General features: G+C 45.5%; 1 protein-coding gene and 1 long non-coding RNA gene across 4 annotated transcripts in view; both read left to right on the top strand.

Annotated features, from left to right (window-relative positions):
- LOC112429671 (methylglutaconyl-CoA hydratase, mitochondrial-like) overlaps positions 1-20,807 on the top strand; it is a 208,533-nt gene that overhangs the window by 107,313 nt on the left and 80,413 nt on the right. The window lies entirely within an intron of this gene.
- Positions 6,348-12,678, top strand: LOC112432394 (uncharacterized). Its single transcript, XR_013095185.1, has 2 exons — positions 6,348-7,374; positions 10,722-12,678. It is a non-coding gene; the product is annotated as an uncharacterized LOC112432394 (long non-coding RNA).

Raw genomic sequence — 20,807 nt, 5'->3', positions numbered from 1 at the left:
TATTTTGTATTGTATTAATTGCAAACTGGGATTTCTGATCCATTGAAAGGTTTTTAAGCATATCTGAGACCAAAGGATTGGGTCTAAGTTGATTGAAAAATCTGCTTCCCATTTTGCAATAGGAAGGGATATTGATTCATCTATTTTAGAAAGTGTTCTGTATATTTTAGACAATAATTTGGGGGGTTTTTAGACTAAAATATTGTACCACACTTGGTGGTGTTTGTAATTCAGCTTCACTGGGATTAAATTTCTTTTTTACTATGGATTTAATTTGTTGATATTCCAAAAATCGTTTCTTGTTGATCCCATATTGTGTAACTAGTCTGTCAAACGAAATAAAGTCTGTTCCTTCCCACATACAGGTATGTTCCAAGTATTTAATTCCTTTGCAACTCCAATCTGGAAAGTTTATCATATTATTGTTTTGTAATATGTCCGGATTGTTCCAGATAGGTGTACATTTGCATGGGATTAATGAAGACTGTCATTTTTAGAAACTCCCACCATGCTGTCAGAGAAGAGCTGATATTGATGCTTTTAAAACATTCATGTCGTTTGATGTTTGAGCTGATAAATGGTAGGTCTGAAATTTCTAGGTTATTACATAGTGCCTGTTCTACATCTATCCAAGGTTCATCTAAGAGGGTGTGTTTAAACCATCTAGAGATGAACTGAAGCCTGTTGGCTAAAAAATAGTGATTAAAGTTAGGCAGATCTAATCCTTCTTTATCCTTGGTCCTTTGTAGTTGTCACAGCTGCCGAGGCGAGCCGTGTGGATTTAGAAGGAGGACCCAAGATGCAGGCAGTGGATAAGATGCCGGTGAGTTTATTTATACAGGGGTGAGAAGGCAAACAGGCAAGAGGGAAGACAAAACTAAAGACCTGAACTGGGAAAGCTAAATGACAAACCTGAGATGATACAAAAAGGGATGAGAGGCAGAGAGACGAGCAGGACACCGAGTAACATAGACTGACACGGAGGAACACAGACGAACCGGCAACAGGCAGGAAAACACACAGGGCTTAAATACACACACCAGTAATCAGAGGACGAGAGACAAGAGGGCAACACAGCTGGGAGGAATCTGGGCTGACGGGACAGGCGAGACGTAAACTGATCACACTCACATACGGCACGGACCTTCACAATAAAACAGGAAACTCAGACACATGGAACCAGACAAGACATTGAACTAAACAGACAGATTCACAAACAGATGGGGTGACACCATAGACAGACAGATACAGACGCAGACTCAGAGGCAGACCGAATATAATACAGAACCTAAACAATCATCATCTAGAAAATGATAAACTAAAGGCGCTGGGTCACCGACCCAGGACCATGACAGTACCCCCCCCCCCCCCCCCCCCCCCCCCTCAAGGGCTGGCTCCAGACAGCCCAGCAGAAACACAAAAACAGACCAAAACAAAACAGAAAAGGACCCGACCAGGGCGGGCGGAGGGGGCCCAGGACGGAGGGACAGAGTCCAAAAAGGCCCAGATGGTCAAGTTCAGGAGGCCGACCATGCGAATGGCAGCGGGGCAGGTCCGGATGCCGGCCACGCAGTAGGCAGTGGCGTGGAAACAGTTCTGGGGGCCGACCGTGCGGACGGCAACAGCGGCGTGGAAACAGTTCTGGGGGCCGACCGTGCGGACAGCAACAGCGGCGTGGAAACAGTTCTGGGGGCCGACCGTGCGGACGGCAACAGCGGCGTGGAAACAAGTCCGGAGGCCGGCCACGCGGAAGGCAGTGGCGGCGTTCAGGAGGGCGTCCACGGTGGCGGAGATGCCCAACAAGCGGCCTGGCAGATGACCGATGATGTGGAGGTGGCAGTAGGGGACCTGAAGGCTGCGTGGCCCCTGCAGCCCCAGGCGAAGCGGAGGCTGGACCAGACGAGGCGGAAGCTGAGGCTGGACCAGACGAAGCTGATGAGGACACTGAAGCAGAAGCTGGACCAGGCGATGCTGATGAGGACGAAGAAGCAGAGGCTGGACCAGGGGAAGCAGCTGATGAGGATGCTGAAGCTGGACCGGGCGAAGCAGCTGATGAGGATGCTGAAGCTGGACCGGGCGAAGCAGCTGATGAGGATGCTGACACGGAAGCTGGACCAGGCGAAGCAGCTGATGAGGATGCTGACACGGAAGCTGGACCAGACGAGGATGAAGACGCGGAGGCTGGACCAGACGAGGATGAAGACGCGGAGGCTGGACCAGACGAGGATGAGGACGCGGAGGCTGGACCAGACGAGGATGAGGACGCGGAAGCAGAAGCTGGACCAGACGAGGATGAGGACGCGGAAGCAGAAGCTGGACCAGGCGATGCTGATGTGGATGAAGACACGGAGGCTGGACCAGGCGAGGCTGATGAGGATGCTGAAGCTGGACCAGGCGAGGCTGATGAGGATGCTGACACGGAGGCTGGACCAGGCGAGGAGGATGCTGAAGCAGATGCTGGACCAGGCGATGCTGAAGCAGATGCTGGACCAGGCGATGCTGAAGCAGATGCTGGACCAGGCGATGCTGACGAGGACACGGAGGCTGGACCAGGCGATGCTGACGAGGACACGGAAGCTGGACCAGACGAGGATGAAGCAGTGGCTGGACCAGGCGAAGCGGATGAAGCCAAAGCAGACGCTGGACCAGGCGATGAGGATGCTGAAGCAGATGCTGAAACCGGACCAGGCGAGGCCGAAGACACAGGGGCTGGACCAGGCGAGGCCGAAGACTCTGAGGCCGCAGCAGGCGAGGACGATGAGACTGCAGCAGGCGAGGACGATGAGACTGCAGCTGGTGATGAGACTGCAGCTGGTGATGAGACTGCAGCTGATGGCTGGACGGGCTCCTCGGGCCCCCCAGCTGACGAGGCAGAAGGCTGGACGGGCTCCTCGGGCCCCCCAGCAAAAACAGTCTCAGAACCAGTGGGCACTGGAGCCCCTGGCACACACAGAACAGAACCAGCAGGTGCGGAGACCTCTGGCAGGAACACAACAGAACCAGCAGGCACACGGGCCTCTGGCAGGAACGCAACAGAACCAGCAGGCACACGGGCCTCTGGCAGGAACGCAACAGGACCAGCAGGCACACGGGCCTCTGGCAGGGACGCAACAGGACCAGCAGGCACACGGGCCTCTGGCAGGGACAGAACAGGACCAGCAGGCACACGGGCCTCTGGCAAACACATAGCGGCCTGCAGCTGCGCAGAGCATTGACCCTGCCCAGGCAGCGACAGCCGGGTGCAGTCCTCAGCTGGCTTCTTAAACTCCAGGGGTCCAGAGTCTGATGGGGGCTGAAACCCAGCCTCTGGGGAGGCCCTGGAGTGCATCTCAGTCTCAGAACTGGCCAGCCTTTGAGGAATGTTGACATTGTTCTTGGGTTTGTCTCTCTGCTTAGAGTACGAAGTTGTTGAACTGTCCGTTATGGGTTGGACTGACATGGCTTGCTGTACAGGAGGAGTAGGTGAAGGTGATGGCTGAACAGGTGGTGGAGCAACTGACACAGGATGCAGGGCTGGTGACTGCTGAACAGGAGGCTGAACTGAGGATAAAGCTAATGATTCTTCTGCCAACCGGGCTACTGACTGGGCCATGGATTGTAACAGGGTTTGTAATAAGTCTGGCTGTGACTGTAATTGAGCTATGGATTGTGAGGCTGAATGTGGCGGAGGTGGCGACTGGGCTTCTGGCCGGGCGGCTAACTGAGCTTCTGGCCGGGCGGCTAACTGAGCTTCTGGCGATAAACAGTTTTTGTCCTGTGCCGTACAGAACATCACCCCTGAGTAAACGGTCCCACAGTTCAGACCAATAATACTATCCTGTCCACTCACCACAGCTGGCCGCTCGGAAATCCCCAGGTCCGACTGTGGCGAGGAGCGTCGTCAGCATGAGCGCCGTTTCCCCCTCGAAGGCTGGGTTGACGGGCCGGGCAGAACATCCTCTGTCGGACCGGGCAGTGAAGCATGAGTTGCAGGGTGGGTGGTAGCAGCCGGGGGGTGAAGACGGAGTCCATTCAGAATGAAATTCTGTGCGAGCGGGTGAAGTGAGCTGAGCAGCCAGGGGAGACCAGAAACCAAGCGCTGTAGCCGATTAGCCACGGCTTGGCGAAATTCTCTCCCCTCGTGCTCCAGCCACGCGTTAATTAATTTGTCCACGGAGTAAACAATGTCCTCCCGGAGCTCCTTGGGCGGGTTGAATGCTGCTGGGTCCATAGTGGCCGGTTCGTACTGTCACGGCTGCCGAGGCGAGCCGTGTGGATTTAGAAGGAGGACCCAAGATGCAGGCAGTGGATAAGATGCCGGTGAGTTTATTTATACAGGGGTGAGAAGGCAAACAGGCAAGAGGGAAGACAAAACTAAAGACCTGAACTGGGAAAGCTAAATGACAAACCTGAGATGATACAAAAAGGAATGAGAGGCAGAGAGACGAGCAGGACACCGAGTAACACAGACTGACACGGAGGAACACAGACGAACCGGCAACAGGCAGGAGAACACACAGGGCTTAAATACACACACCAGTAATCAGGGGATGAGAGACAAGAGGGCAACACAGCTGGGAGGAATCTGGGCTGACGGGACAGGGGAAACGTAAACTGATCACACTCACATACGACACGGACCTTCACAATAAAACAGGAAACTCAGACACATGGAACCAGACAAGACATTGAACTAAACAGACAGATTCACAAACAGATGGGGTGACACCATAGACAGACAGATACAGACGCAGACTCAGAGGCAGACCGAATATAATACAGAACCTAAACAATCATCATCTAGAAAATGATAAACTAAAAGCGCTGGGTCACCGACCCAGGACCATGACAGTAGTGTTTTTAAGCTGATACGTGGGGGTTTATCTTTCCAAAGGAATTTAGAAATATACGAGTCTAGAGATCTGAACCAATCTTGTGATGGCTTATTTGGGATCATTGAAAATAAATAGTTTATTTTTGGCAAGACCATCATTTTTATAGCGGCGACCCTTCCCATGAGTGATATGGGTAAAGATTTCCATCTAGCCAGGTCGCCTTCTACTGTCTTTAAAAGTGGGATGTGGTTTAATTTAGTTAATTCTGAAAGTTTAGGAGAGACATTAATACCTAAATATTTTATATTTCCACATTGCAGTGGGGAAGAAGGAGAATTATGGAAGGAGCAATTAATCGGAAGAACTGTTGATTTCGACCAGTTAATTGAATAATCTGAGACACTTGAGAAGGAATTTATCAATGCAATTACCCCAGAGACATTGGTTTGTGAGTTTTGGAGAAAAAGTAACACATCATCTGCATAAAGGCTGATTTTATGTTCTATATTCTTACATTTTATGTCCTTAATTGTTGTAGCCTGTCTAATTGCTGCTGCTAGTGGCTCAATAAAAATTGCAAACAGTGAAGGGGAGAGTGGGCATCCCTGTCTGGTGCCCCTCAGAAGAGAGAAGCTGGAGGATGTTTGGTCATTTGTTCTGACACAAGCTGTTGGGGAGTTATATAATATTTTTAACCAGTTTATGAAAGAGGATCCAAAACCAAATTTATGTAAAGTTGCAAATAGAAATTTCCAGTTAACTCTGTCAAATGCTTTTTCTGCATCTAAAGAAAATATTATGGTTTCAATGTTTTTACTGCATGAGTAGTGTTAGATATTTTGATACCATAGTAGCATTTACAGGATATTGTTTTATACAGGAAAACTGTTACTCAATAAGGCCCAACTACTAGTTGTTTTTCTCTTTCTCTGTGACCCAAGAATTAATGTGTAAGACTCACAAGCTGGTACCTGAAGGTCAAAAACACCACAGAGATGAGACCACTTCCTTACTCCCATCCTCCCTTTTTCTTTATCTCCTGGAAAAGGCTCGTTAAAGGCTAGGTGGTTCGTTTCAGAATTCACTAATGAAAGAACTCTGTATTTTATGTCTAGGAGTGTATTTTGCTGGGATGATCATAAATTGTAGCTGAGCTGATAAACTACACACAGGATACTTCTTTGCTCACAAGGCAGGAAGACGTTTCCTTATTTGGTCTGTACCGGTTTGAACTGGGAAAGCTGACACACGAACCTTTTTTTTCCTCTATATAAACTGCTGTGTATCAAATAAACCTTTGAGTCGATTTGGGAAGACAACCTGAAGCAGTCTGTGTTTCCTTGTTCTCCCAAGCTGCTCCCGACGTCGTAACTAACCCAGCTGAATGGCATACCTGAGTGTTACTTTAAATAATTAGGAATCTTATAAGGAAAGGACAGAACTCTGCTTATCGCTCACGCCACGGAGGAAACCCGGGAAGGCAATTTCCTTCAATTTTGGTGTCAGAAGTGGGATTACTGACAGAAGGTAAATATGCGTCTTTCATATTTATATAGAGACCATATTATACCTCTCTCAGTGATCGATCCATAAAAAAACGGGATATGCTGACGAAGTTTCACTTAGTGATCCAGAGAGATACACTGACTGACTTCCTCAGTCCCCGAATAAAGTAAATTAACCCTTGTGTGGTGTTGGTGGACACAGGAAGTTGCCTGTTGTCTTGAATATTTTAATTTTGTTTAAAAAAAAAAAAAAATAATAATAATAATTAATTGTTTAATTAAACGTACGTTAAAAAGTGAGAAGTTGCTCACTCAGAAAAAGTGACACAGAAAGTTGCCTGTTGTCTTAAATACTTCTCGTTAAGTGAGAAGTTGCTCATCAAAGAGTGACACAGGGAGTTGCCTGTTATCTTGAAACGTACGTTAAAAAGTGAGAAGTTGCTCACTCACAGAAAGCTAGTAAATAATTAAATTTAATTTTGTTAAAAAAAAAAAAAAAAACGAAAGAAAACTGAAAACGGGTCTCACAGACCCGATTACCATACAAGGGTTAAAAGCAGTAAATTAAAAGCAGAAAGACACAGGAAGTTGCCTGTTGTTTTACGAGAAGTTGCTCGTTAAGCGAGAAGTTGCTCGCTAAGTGAGAGTTGCTCACACAAACAAAAAATTGCTAGCAATAAATTTAAAGTGACCTCAGCTGTGCCGCAGCGAAAATACTAACATAAATCCTCCTAGCGTGTAAACCCCTCTGGAAATCACTGAACATGGGTCAGAATTATTCAAAGACCACAGACAGGTCCGATAAAAAATCTAAAGTACCTGTAAAACCAAAAAATTAATAAAATACAAAATAAAGTCTCAAATAACGGCTCAGTATAACTCCCATTTCCGGTTACGTGTAACCTACGTCCGCGAATCGGTGAAGACGTCCATGATCACGTATCCAGAACATGCGGGAGTGCTTATGTGACTGACTTTGTTTACAACTTAAGAAGTTCAATGCATTCTAATTTCTTTTCGGAGCCTTATCCCGAACGATTATCGCCAGAAAACAGGTCAGTAGAAATGTTGAATATCATTTGTGATAAGAAAAGTAGTCTGCTTAAAAAGTCCTGTAGAAAATATATGATAGAATGCCGCGACGTGATGCATCAAATGTTACCGCTATGGACAAAAGGAGGGTAAATAATGACAAAGTCGCCGATTTCTTTAAGAATCTAAAGAAATTCCTGCTAACAATGTCCAGAGACAAAATTGACTTAAATGCAGTAACTATGTGTAAACAGAAGCCTGATGAATCTATCCTAGTATTCATAAAACGCTTTATGCACTGTTGGACAAGCTAGAGGTGCAAATTTAGCTCAGTTTTCCAGCAGCCGCAGACACCCAAAGCAAAAATGAATTTGTGTATTTCATTTAACATAAAGGGTGAAATGTTTGCTGACACTGATAACAGCTTATGTTTTCTCTGCCCTATGTACCGACATGATGGAGAAGGAACATCCTCTGTGTCAGCTGGACCCTCAGCAGAGAATGAACTCAACATCCTTTTTGTCCGGTACTCTATGTCACACACTGTGCCAAAAAAAACGTGTACAGACGCCACTAACAGGTAATCCCATGACTGGGAGCCACACTTTTGTTTCTCTCACACTGTTCAACAACATGATAACTGCTCACACAAGTGAAGGTCAAACAGTGATTTTGTCACATAACTCAGACATAGGTTATGATATAACTACACCATGTCGTCACATAGATCTAACCTACCCTATCCACTGTACTATTTCTGCAGTTACATTGCCAGCTGAATACCAGAATATGACATTGTGGTCAAAAAGTGAGAATGATATAGGATTTATTGACTGTACACTTTATCACGTACACCTATTAAAACACAACAAGCAGTATATGTCAAGCAGCATCCCATTTCCACGGAAAAAGCCGCAGCCCTAGATGTCATGATAGGAGATTTATTGACTACAGGAGTAATAAAGCCCACACTCCTGTCAATCCTGTGCCAAAGTCTAACAAACCTGGCGTATGGCGTTTCATACAAGACTTAAGGCAAATTAATGCAGTCAACATTCCTCTGCCACCTCTCGTTTCAGATGTTCACAGCATATTGACATGCATTGCATACACATTTTCCCGTGGTGGATTTATGCTCCGCTCCTTTTTCTCAGTAAGACACACAGCCGTTATTTGCATTCACACATAGAAATAAGCAGTACACTTGGACTCGTTTGCCCCAAGGCATGATAGACAGCTCTGCTGCTTTCTCAATGGTGCTCCACTCCTCCAGGGCTGCACCCTGATCCACATGTGGATGACCTCCTCCTCTGTGCTGAAAGTGAAAAAACTGTGTCAAACTGCTACACACATGCTTCTCCAGCACCTCCAAAAGACTGGCCACAAAGCATCTGCAAAGAAAATGCAGTACTGTCAGACTTCTGTTCAATATTTGGGATTCACACTGTCTCACGGAAAACGTCCCATGACTGCAGACAGGGTCAAAGCTGTGACCTCCGTCCCTCGTCCCACTACACAGAAGGACATGTCGTCCTTCTTAGGCATGGTGAACTATTGCAGACAGTGGATACCAGACTGTTCTTTTCATGACCACATTCTGCGTGAATGCTGCAAAAAAGACAAGCCTCCTCGAATACTGTGATCCACAGAAATGACTGCCTCTTTCAATGCATTAAAGGGAGTGCTGACCTCCGCCACTCAAAGGTGCTGCCTGAATTGTTCAGGGAATGCCGGCCTGCCTGAGGGCAGTAGCAGCTTGCTCTATCATGATAAGGGACTGCGAGAAGCTCACACTCTCACATGACACTATTCTACACACCAATCACCAGGTCACGACCATTGTAGCAAACATAACTACACAACATATGCAAATCTCACTATAAAAGCGAGCAGCACACCTGATTCGCCAGCACATTTATTGATCCTATGCTGTGTTCTTCTGACCGACAGGATGGCTCAGACAGGCTTGACGATCATGACTGCATGACACGTATACAGGAATCCACAGCACCACGTCCAGATTTAGAGCAAACACCTATCTCAGACTCAGCCACGGTTTATGTGGACGGGTCCTGTTCAAGGCCGAGTGACAACTCATTTCTTTGTGGCTATTCAGTGGTAACAGTGCCTGACATCATACTAGAGGCTCACTCATTACCATTTCACTCAGCACAAAAAGCAGAGCTCATGGCTTTAATACGCGCCTGTGAGCTACATTTGGATAAGCATGTGACGATTTACACAGACAGCCGCTATGCATTTGGCGTTGTGCATGACTTTGGCACATTGTGGAGACAGAGAGGATTTAGATCTGCTGATGGAAAATAAATTGCTAAATTCTGATTTTGTTCAAAGACTTTTTCAGGCTATACAGCTGCCATCGGCCGTTGCAGTTGTAAAAACGAAAGGATACAGTACAGCTGACACAGACGAAGCAACAGGTAATGCCTTAGCAGACGTGACAGCCAAGGCTGCAGCTGCATCACAGCTCCCACCTCCGCAGGAAGTATTATCTGTGCCCCTACAGCTGCCACTTGTTACACTCCCAGACTATTTAGACACAAATGTTGATTTAAAATTCATACAAGAGCAAGCCTCTGCATGTGATTACACCTATTGGGAGAATAATGACTGTACCTTAGATGACAGAGATGGCTTATACAACATCTTAAGGGTTTGATTGCCCTCCCATATTCCCTGATGCCAGTCCTTGCCCGACATTTTCACTGTGTGAGTCATGTCGGACAAAGAGGGGTAATAGGGGCAATAAAATCAAGATTTGTAATTGAGAAAACATCACATGCAGTAAAAAGCATATTAGCAACCTGTCTAACATGTGCGCGAACTAATGTAGGAAAATCAAAAGCAAAACATCAGCATTTACCACAACCAGATTTTCCATTTCATACATTACAAATTGATTTTACACATATGCCAGCACAAGGAAGCATCAAGTACTTACTGGTAATAGTGGATCAATTTAGTAAATGGGTAGAAGCTTATCCAACCTCAAAAGAAACTGCAGAAGTAGTCTATCAAAAGTTGAGCAATGAAATAATACCCAGATTCGGAATACCTCACCAGATTAACAGTGATAGAGGATCTTCATTCACATTAGAAGTAATTCAAAAGTGTGCTAAAACTTTAATGACCTGGGTCAAATTACTTCCTCAAGTCCTCTGTGAGATTGGAATGACTCAATCTGCAGTAACCAAATTATCTCCATTTGAAATAAGATTATTTCCAACACCATGGTCAGCTTCCAGAGGGGCACCGCTAGTAGAAGGTGATGTATATTGCATTGTCCACTGATGTTCACAACCTGGTAGAAAAACTGAATAATAACTATCAGAAAGTTTGTCTCTCTCAGCTTTTCCCCTCCACAGTTCCACCAGTGGAGACAAGGAGACGCATGTTGGAGAAGCCACTAAAACCAAGGACACTCTGGGAGGCCGCGTTTTCCAGCCCCCAGGCTTTACTGGCAGTGACGAAGAACCAGCATCCTCACAGACGGACAACCTCAGTGGATTCATGCCAGCAGGGTTAAGACCAGCCCAATCGGACCATCTCAGGCGTCGGATCAAGCAGACGACATCTCCGGCGAGCCAGCGCCCGGAACTAGAGCAAATAAACACACACGGGTAGACGACATCTCAGGCGAGCCAGCGCCCGGATCCAATGTACACACACACAATCACTGATTAACACACAACGCCTGAAAGAACAACAACAAGGTACTCAAACATCCAGCAGGAACAGAAAGCCAAAAGTACCACATGATGTCTAACCTGATAAAGCCAGACTCATTTCATCCTGATAATGGAGAAAATGAAATGCCCATTGTCATCATACGACGCTTATTCAATGTCTCTCGAACCTGGGACCAGGCCAGGAGACGACTGAAGAACTGTTTTTCTTATATACTTTCTTATATATTTAGGTTATTTATCATATCTATCGCATTAACCTTAGGATTTCTCTTTGCTATTTTGTATTGTAGACTGCAACCATGTTCACATTTCTGCAGGTCATATTTTGCTGACTATACCTCATGCTCCATTTTGCAAGACACCTACTTAATGCACTCATTACGTTCCCTAAAATCAGTAAATAGCAACATAGACGCCACTAATAAACCATCTTATGCGCCCTCTAGAACAGGAGCTAACGCCTGGTATGAAAATGCCAGAACAGCCGCTCGTGACTTAGGAAACAGTAACTGTTATGTCTGTTCAAAGGCTAATCCAGAACAGGTAATAGTAGGATACCCCATATCCGGTTTCCCCCTCACTGAGGGACTAGAGAAAATCAGCGGAAATAATGCTCTCTTTAAAGACGCTTTACAGTTGACTCTGAGCCCTCTCGACTGCCTACTTAGACACACACACACACCAACTAACCCTGAGACTCCATTAGGCGAATTATTGAAGTTATCTAATGACACCGCAGGGACCTGCGCCCCAATGAAACGCCCTAAGAATAGGTTAAAGCCCTCACTGCCCTTAGGACAGATCCCTCTCCATTTTAATACTAGTATGATATGTCTGCGCAGACTAAAGTTAACTGGCCCAGACACACACATAGATTATACAAAGGATAACTATACATTCTTCTCTGACTCCCCAGGTGCACGCTGTAATGAGACATGGCTAGCTGTCTCTGTGGCTGAAGTTTTATCATATCTGGAGGAACACACACACAGTTCGAGTTCGAGCAGAGAATCGATCATTGTTCCCCCAGAGGGTGTCTTAAATGATACTGACTGGGGGGAGTTAGTTAAATCACACATGGTCACGCGCCTGACCAGACCAATCCCACATGCTTATTGGTTGTGCAATAATACCCTTAGATTAGCTTTACCTGTTAATTGGACCGGTACCTGTGGTCTAGTAACCGTTGATGTATGCTGTACTTTCATTCCCAATAACACCGCTCCTAACGGTTCATTCACACAAGCTATGAATAAACTTGAAGCATTGCAGATAGAACTAATTGCCAATACAGGTCACGGTCAGTGGCTACATAGGTGGCTACAGGACACGTTTGGAAGATGGAAGGAACTAATTGTAGCCTTTGTAACCGTTGCAGCATGTTTTTGATGATTATTGTCTGTTGTGTGGTACCCTGTGTACGTTCAATGATAACCCGTATAGCTACTAGTACAGCTACTTCAATGTATTTGCAATTGGCACAAATTGACCCAGATTATGTGTCAGATGTTACCAATGATGTTCCTGATGTGTATATTGAACATTAGGTTGTGAACTATTACATTTTATGATTTGCTTTTTATATTATGTTATTACATTTGTGATTTTTCCTTTCTATTTGAGTTATTATTTTTAAAAATAATAAAAGAGGGGAACTGTTAGATATTTTGATACCATAGTAGCATTTACAGGATATTGTTTTATACAGGAAAACTGTTACTCAATAAGGCCCAACTACTAGTTGTTTTTCTCTTTCTCTGTGACCCAAGAATTAATGTGTAAGACTCACAAGCTGGTACCTGAAGGTCAAAAACACCACAGAGATGAGACCACTTCCTTACTCCCATCCTCCCTTTTTCTTTATCTCCTGGAAAAGGCTCGTTAAAGGCTAGGTGGTTCGTTTCAGAATTCACTAATGAAAGAACTCTGTATTTTATGTCTAGGAGTGTATTTTGCTGGGATGATCATAAATTGTAGCTGAGCTGATAAACTACACACAGGATACTTCTTTGCTCACAAGGCAGGAAGACGTTTCCTTATTTGGTCTGTACCGGTTTGAACTGGGAAAGCTGACACACGAACCTTTTTTTTCCTCTATATAAACTGCTGTGTATCAAATAAACCTTTGAGTCGATTTGGGAAGACAACCTGAAGCAGTCTGTGTTTCCTTGTTCTCCCAAGCTGCTCCCGACGTCGTAACTAACCCAGCTGAATGGCATACCTGAGTGTTACTTTAAATAATTAGGAATCTTATAAGGAAAGGACAGAACTCTGCTTATCGCTCACGCCACGGAGGAAACCCGGGAAGGCAATTTCCTTCAATTTGTCTATTAAATTAAGTAATCTACGTGTATTTGTTGATGAGTGCCTACCTTTAATAAAACCAGTTTGGTCAGGACGAATTAAAAGGGGGGTTATTTTCTCTAATCTCTTTGAGAGAGCTTTGCAGATTATTTTAAGGTCTACATTAATAAGGGATATTGGACGATAGCTTGAAGGAAATACAGGGTCTTTGCCTGGTTTTTGTAAGAGACTGATATTTGCAGAGTTCATATTTGGTGGTAGTCTACCATTTTCTTTGATTTCCTGCAACATCCTGTGAAAAACTGGTTGTCCAGAATTCTTTGTAAAAATCTGTTGGAAAACCGTCTGGACCAGGAGCCTTATTATTGGGCATACGGTACTTATCAGGGCTTCCTGGAGTTCACCTGGTGTCAGTGGCGAATCCAGTGCCATTGCTTGGGTGTCTAATAATTTTGGAAGAGTTATGTTGTCGAGAAATTGATCAATTTCGTTTTTAGATGGGTTTATTTGTGGTGTATATAAAGTTTCATAGAAATCCCTAAAAATTGTGTTCATTTTTTTAGGATCATATATTGTATTCCCAGATAAATCTTTAACAGCACATATAGTTGTTTTTTCTTTATTGATTTTTAACTGGTTAGCAAGAAATTGTCCGGATTTGTTACCGTGTTCATAATTTTGCAGGCGAAGTCTTTGTACTAAGAATTTAGTCTTTTTATTAATAATTTAATTTAATTCTAGTTTTGTCTTGCGTATTTTGTTTAATATTTCTTGATCTTGGTGTGACACATAGGCTTTTTCTAAGAATTTGATGTTTTTCTCTCATCACGGCTTTCCCTGCTTCCCAGAGGACAGATGCTGATGTTCCAGGAATGTCATTAAAGCCTAAATATAGAGTCCACTCTTTTTTAAAGTATTTGATAAACTCTTCGTCTTTGAGCAGTGATGTATTAAATCTCCAGTTTTTTCTTGGTGTAGTATTATTCATCTGTATTAGTGTTAAAGATACAGGAGCATGATCGCTGACAGCTATAGGATGAATCTCAGTGTCTGTAATGTCACTCAGCAGTGAGCTGCTGACCAGAAAATAATCCAGACGAGAGTAGGAGTGATGGACATGTGAGAAGAAAGAATATTCCTTACTGTTGGGGTGAAGGGACCGCCATGCATCGCGAAGGCCAAAGTCGCTCATATACTGTTTGATTATATTTGTGGACTGCCAGTTACGCTGAGTTCCTGCTGTATTGAGCCTATCCATGTCTTCATTTAGTCCAAGGTTGAGGTCGCCTCCAAGAACAAGTGTGCCATCTAAGTGTTCATAGAGTGCACTGAAAAAACCGTGGAAGAATGAGGGGTCATCAACATTTGGACCATATATACTTACAATACCTAGCTTTTGGTTAAGTATAGATAGTTTGACGATTAGGAATCTGCCCTCTGGATCTATAACTGTATCGAGTACTGTGAAATTAATATTTTTATGTATTAGAATTGCTACTCCTCTTTGTCTAGAATTATAACAGGCTGAGAACACATTAGGAAACTCAGGTGTTTTAAGTTTATTCGAAACTGTGACAGGCATGTGGGTTTCTTGTAATAAAACAACGTCTGCCTGTAATGTTTTAAGTTGGTTAAGTATTTTTAACCTTTTTTCCCTAGAGCCAGCTCCATGCACATTCCATGTGACAAATCTTAGCATGCCCATAGTTGTGTGTTTGTGGCTAATGATGTACGCTGTGTGTCTCGCTTAGACGGGTGAGGAAAATGGAAACACATCTTTTTTTTTTTTTTTTTGGTGAGTAAAGAGAAGAAAATGCGCGGTAAGAAGCTCCATAGGTCTGACTATGTGTGCGCATAATAACTAATATGAGCAAATGTGTGCATGTGTCCTATATCTGTGTGCGCTGTGTGGCTGTTGTAAATGTGTTGCCTTTAAACGCACGTGTGTGCGTGATCGTGCAGAGTAAGCATGTAGAAATAGACAGTGTCGCTTATGGATGGATAGGGAAACAGGTGATCGACATAGTGATAGAAAAGAGAAGCAAATAAACCAAAGAGCAACGTGCGCGACGAGAGAGAGAGGGAAAAAGAAATAAAAACGGAAACATTCCAATTAAAGCGTTGGCGGAGAGTGACGGTGACGTTATACTAAATTAGCAAACTGAAATTACATAGTTAAGCAAAAGTTAATACAAGAGAGTATGAGTGAAGAGAATAGTGTAGCGGATTCTTATCTGGTCTGCGGTCAATACAGCCATGGAGTGATGCCAGGGTCGCGGTAGAGCTGTCCGTCCACGTAGAGCCGGTCCACGGCAATGACAGCCCGGGAGCCTTTCTGGATAAAACTACGTCGGACTGGGAAGAGGACCCTGCGTCGTTCCAGGATCTCTCTGGGGAACTGATCGTTCACGCTGAAATCCGTTCCTTTCAGCTCTCTGCCGCGACTCTTCACCTGCTCCTTCTGCTTGAAGTGGCCGAATTTGGCTACAATAGGACGTGGTCTCCCGCTTCCTGTCTTCAGAGCCCCTATGCGATGCACTCTATCGAACCCTGTGTTTTTCATCGTGTCCTCCGGCAGCTTCAGGTGGATTTTAATGAAGCTTCTCACGGTCGTTTCCGGGTCCTCTCCGGCAGACTCTGGAATACCAGAAAACACCAGATTATCTCTCATGCTACGGGCTTGTAAATCTATAACGGTCTCTTTTATTTTTTTATTTTCTATGTTTAATGGTCACATTTTCGGTTAGAGATTTGACCGAGTCCCGTAGCGTGGCGTTTTCCGCAGCAAGTGTTTCCACCTGCCGCTGGCTGAACTCCAGGGATTCTTTTAGAGATTTAAATTCCCGGTGTAAGATCTCCACCAGGGACAGCCTTGCATCAAAACTGGACAATCGCTTATCGATTGACTCCAGGATGTCGACGATATCTTTGCCGGCAGGCGATGTTGTTCCGGGGGAGTCTGCCGGACGATATCTTTTAGATGACGGCGTCTCAGCTTTGGCCGGGGAAGACGCGCTCTGGGCCTTCTTCATTACTAAATCTTCGAAGCACCGGTCGATGTATTCTTGGAGAGCGTCTAAACTCTCCTCGTTGTCCTCCAGGGTGTTAGAGATGATAGGACAGATGTTGTTAGTTATATGACAGTTGGTTAGTTTATTTGGCAATACTGAAGTTTAAAGAAACTTTGTTAAATTCTATGCTACCATTCGCTTTTTTTTTTTTCCGCCAAATCTCCGGCGTCTGACGTCACCTACAACATGTGTCACTTACCTCTCCCTTCCGTCACTTGCCTCTCCCTTCCTCCCTCCCGGATGACAGAGGGATTAATATAAATATAATCTCATTTATATTAAGATTTAAAAATGTAGTTGGTATTTATATGGCAAGTAACCTTCAGTAATAGTAATAAATCACACAGCAATAGTACATTCATGTAGTTGTAAAAAGCATGAGAATATATTAAATAATCCAAAGTATTCAGAATACGTTACTGTCATTGAGTAACGTAATGGAATACGTTACAAAATACATTTTGGGGCATGTATTCTGTTATTATATCAGGTGTATATCAGGTCATAGTCATGGAGTGGTGGCGGCGGCGGTTCTGCCACTGGGAGGATGTGGCGGCGATTCCTCCTGTAGGTTCTTCGATCGACCTGAATGATTTAGGATCATGGCTCCTTGCTCTTCCTTTCCACAATTCCCAGCTTGTCGTAGCCTTTCTCTGTCTGCACGCGGACCACTTGTCCTTCTTGCAACGGCTGTAGCGTGCGACTGGACTTATCATAGTGACGCTTCAGTCTGAGTCTTTTGTCGCGAAGTCGGTCACAGATCTGTCCTGTGTCTTTTGCAATGGGTGCCAACACCTTGCTGCACACAGGAATGCCCGCGTGTGTCTGACGAGACATGAGGCGTTCAGCAGGGGAGCCTAGTTGTGTGTCACGGGGAATGTTTCTAAGGTTTAGGAGGTCAAGAAACACGTCGGTTCCATCTCGGTGAGATTTTTCCATGAGCTGTTTTGCACTTCGCACCGCTCTCTCAGCAAGACCGTTTGACTGTGGAAACTCTGGGCTGCTGGTTGAATGGGTGAAGTCCCACTGTTTTGCGAAATCAATAAACTGTTGACTAGTGTATTGTCTGCCATTGTCAGTGAGGGGCGTGTGCGGTGTGCCATGAACTGAAAAGTGTCTCTTTAGCTTGGAGATGACCGCTGCTGTGGTCAAGTCACGGAGAAGGTCAATCTCAATCCATCCTGAATAGGAATCTACAAGGACCTGGTATCGTTTTCCATGCCAGGCAAAAATGTCAGCAGCCACCGTTGACCATGGGAGGTCTGGAACAGGGTGCTGTTGTAGCGGTTCTCTCTGCTGATGTGTCTTAGTGCTGTTACACACAGTGCAAGAGAGCAGCTCTTCTGCGATGTCTTTTGACATTGCTGGCCAAAAAATGACACTCCAAGGTCTGCGCTTGGTTACCTGGATGGCCTTTGTGTACGATGTTGATGTACTCTTTGTGCAGGGACTGGGGAATGACAGTTTTGTGGCTTTTCATGATGATCCCATCCTCCATGCTGAGCTCATCTCTAAATGGAAAAAACGGAGCCAGAGCGGGCTGTACTTGGCTCTCTCTGCTGGGCCACCCTCACTGAATGACTGTGCTGAGCGCTTGTAGCACATCATCTTGTGCTGTCTTAGCTCCTCCAGGCAAGCAGTGGAGATGTAGCTCACTGTCATCACTTCATAATCAGTGTGTTCAACCGGGCAGCGTGACAGCGGAGCGAGCCGGGCTCTTGAAAGGGTGTCGGCTAGATACATGTATTTCCCCTTTTTGTAGACCAGACTGATGTTGTAACTCTGTAGTCGCAGTAACATCCTCTGGAGCCGGGCAGGGGCGGCATGGACTGGCTTTTTCATTATGGTCACCAGGGGCTGGTGGTCGGTTTCAACGATTGTTGCTTTGCCATAGACAGAATCTTTGAACTTCGTGCAGGCAAACACCACGGCGAGGAGCTCCTTCTCTATTTGAGCATATCGCGCCTCTGTGTCAGTGAGAGCATGCGAGGCGAAGGCCACCGGTCTGCCATTTTGCAAACACGCGGCACCCAGCCCATAGCATGATGCATCATATGTCAGTGTGACTGGCTCCTTGACGTTGTAATACGCCAATACTGGCGGGCTGGAGAGGCATGATTTGAGGTGGTCGAAAGCCTCTTGGTGCTGTGGGAACCAGCACCACGCAGTCTCCTTGTGGGTTAGTTTCCTTAGGGGTGCGGCAATCTCACTAAGGTTCGGTATGTATTTCCCAAGGTAATTAACCATACCGAGGAAGCGCTGTAGCGACGTGACATCCGTGGGCACCGGCATTGCTCCTATTGCTGTGGTTTTGGAGGGGTCTGCTTTTAGACCGTCCCTTGTGAAGATGTGGCCCACATATGACACTTGATCTAGGCGAAATTTGCACTTGTCAGGGTTTAGCCTGAGTTTGATCTCTCGAGCACGTGTCAGCACTTTTTTCAGGTTGGCATCATGTTCGGCCACTCCGTGTCCTCCGATGATGATGTCATCCACGATGACAGAGCACGGGTAACCGGCAAACAGCTGTTCCATGGAGCGCTGGAACACCTCACTGGCTGAGTTGATACCAAAGGGCATCCGCAGAAACCTGTATCGCCCAAATGGGGTGCTGAATGTGGTCAGCATTGAGGATTTCTCGTCGAGCCGTATTTGCCAGAAGGAGTTTTTTGCATCTAGCACTGAGAACACTGTCGCTCCTGACATCTGTGCTGCCACTTCCTCAATGCTGCGCATTGGGTGATGGGGTCTTTTCAGTGCTGTGTTGAGGTCTTTTGGATTTATGCACAGTCTGATCTCATGCTTGTCTTTCTTGTGTGCTGCCACCATTGAGGACACCCAGTCAGTAGGCTCGGTGACTGGTGTTACAACGCCGATGCGTTGCATGCGTTCAAGTTCAGCTTTGACTCTTTCTTGCATCGTGACAGGGATGCGGTGAGCTGGACGGACCACAGGCTGTACATCAGGGTCTAGCATCATTGAGTATGTGACTGGAAGTTCCCCCAGTTCATCACTGAACAGGTCATGGTATTGTGTGAATATGTGGGAGCTGAAATCTGTGCTGCTTTCTGTGCTGATCTGGTGGACCTCAGGGCTCATTTTCACAATGCCCATTTCCATGCATGCTCGAAATCCTAGCAGCGGTTGCACTTCTCTATCCACCAAAAAGAAAGGCAACGTGTGACACTGCTTCTTTAAGCAACAAGGGAGTGTAACAGTTCCAGTGGTCTGAATTCTCGTGCCTCCATAGGCAACAAGGCTCACAGGATTCTCTTGTTTAACAGTCTGTCTTCCGCCATTCACTGTTTCGAAAGTCTTGAGTGGCATGACATTGCATTTCGCTCCCGTATCTACTTTCATCTCTGTGGGCACGCCATTTATGTGTATTGTGACAAATCCCTCATCTTTTTTATTAGCTTTAGCGTGGATGCAGTCAATCTGTCTGTCAGGCTCTACACCATCCACGTAAAACGTTTCATCTTGAAGTGGTGGCTCACTCACTGTTAATTCGTTCACAAGCTGCCTTGCAGTCTGTCTGTTAGGGGCTCTGTGATGGCTGCGTGGTTTAGACTTGCAGCAACTTTTGTAGTGATTCAGTTTTTTACAGTTGTGACACTGTTGTCCAAATGCTGGACACTTGTCTCGCTTGGCCGTGTGGCTGCCTCCACAATTGGAGCAATTGGTGACAGTCTGTGGGAATGAAAGGGGCGTAGGCTTGTGCTTGCTGTTCAGAATGGGCTTTACTGCGTCGACACTGGTAGCTTGTGTTGCTAGTGTCTTGCTGTTTTTTTTTCAGTCATTTCGTGTATTCGACACACCGAGATAGCTTTAGCAAGTGTCAGCTCGCTGTCTCTTAGCAGAGCCTTTCTCAACGTGTCGCTAATGACACCACAGACGATACGATCACTGAGCGTCAGTGAGGTCCCCAAAGTGACAACATTTAGCCTTGATCTTTAAATCACTGATGAATGATTCAAGTGTCTCACCTGGCTTCTGATTTCTGGTGTGGAATCTATATCTTTCCATCGTCCTGTTGTGTTGAGGATTACAGATTTCTCGAAATTTTGCCTTCAAACATTCTGGATCCTCTCTGGACTCAGCAGCAGTGAGTATCTCTCCATCTGCACCAGCTGCGCGAATGGCAGGAGCATAAACGAATGAGCGTTCTCGTTCAATGGCGTCTGGTCCAGCAATATTTAGGAGAATGTAAGCCCTTGTCTTTGCCGGCTTGTCAGAGTGAGCAGCGGCGATGAAAATATCATACTCCCTTTCAAAAACACGCCAATTCTTGGCAATGTTCTCATCAAAAACCAGAGGGTCAGGTCTGCGAAATCCGTCCGCCATGATGGGGCGACTTCTTTTCTCTCTCTC

This window comes from Maylandia zebra, linkage group LG3, assembly GCF_041146795.1.
Source record: "Maylandia zebra isolate NMK-2024a linkage group LG3, Mzebra_GT3a, whole genome shotgun sequence".
Lineage (NCBI taxonomy): Eukaryota > Metazoa > Chordata > Actinopteri > Cichliformes > Cichlidae > Maylandia > Maylandia zebra.
This window is presented reverse-complemented; position numbering and strand designations above follow the sequence as displayed.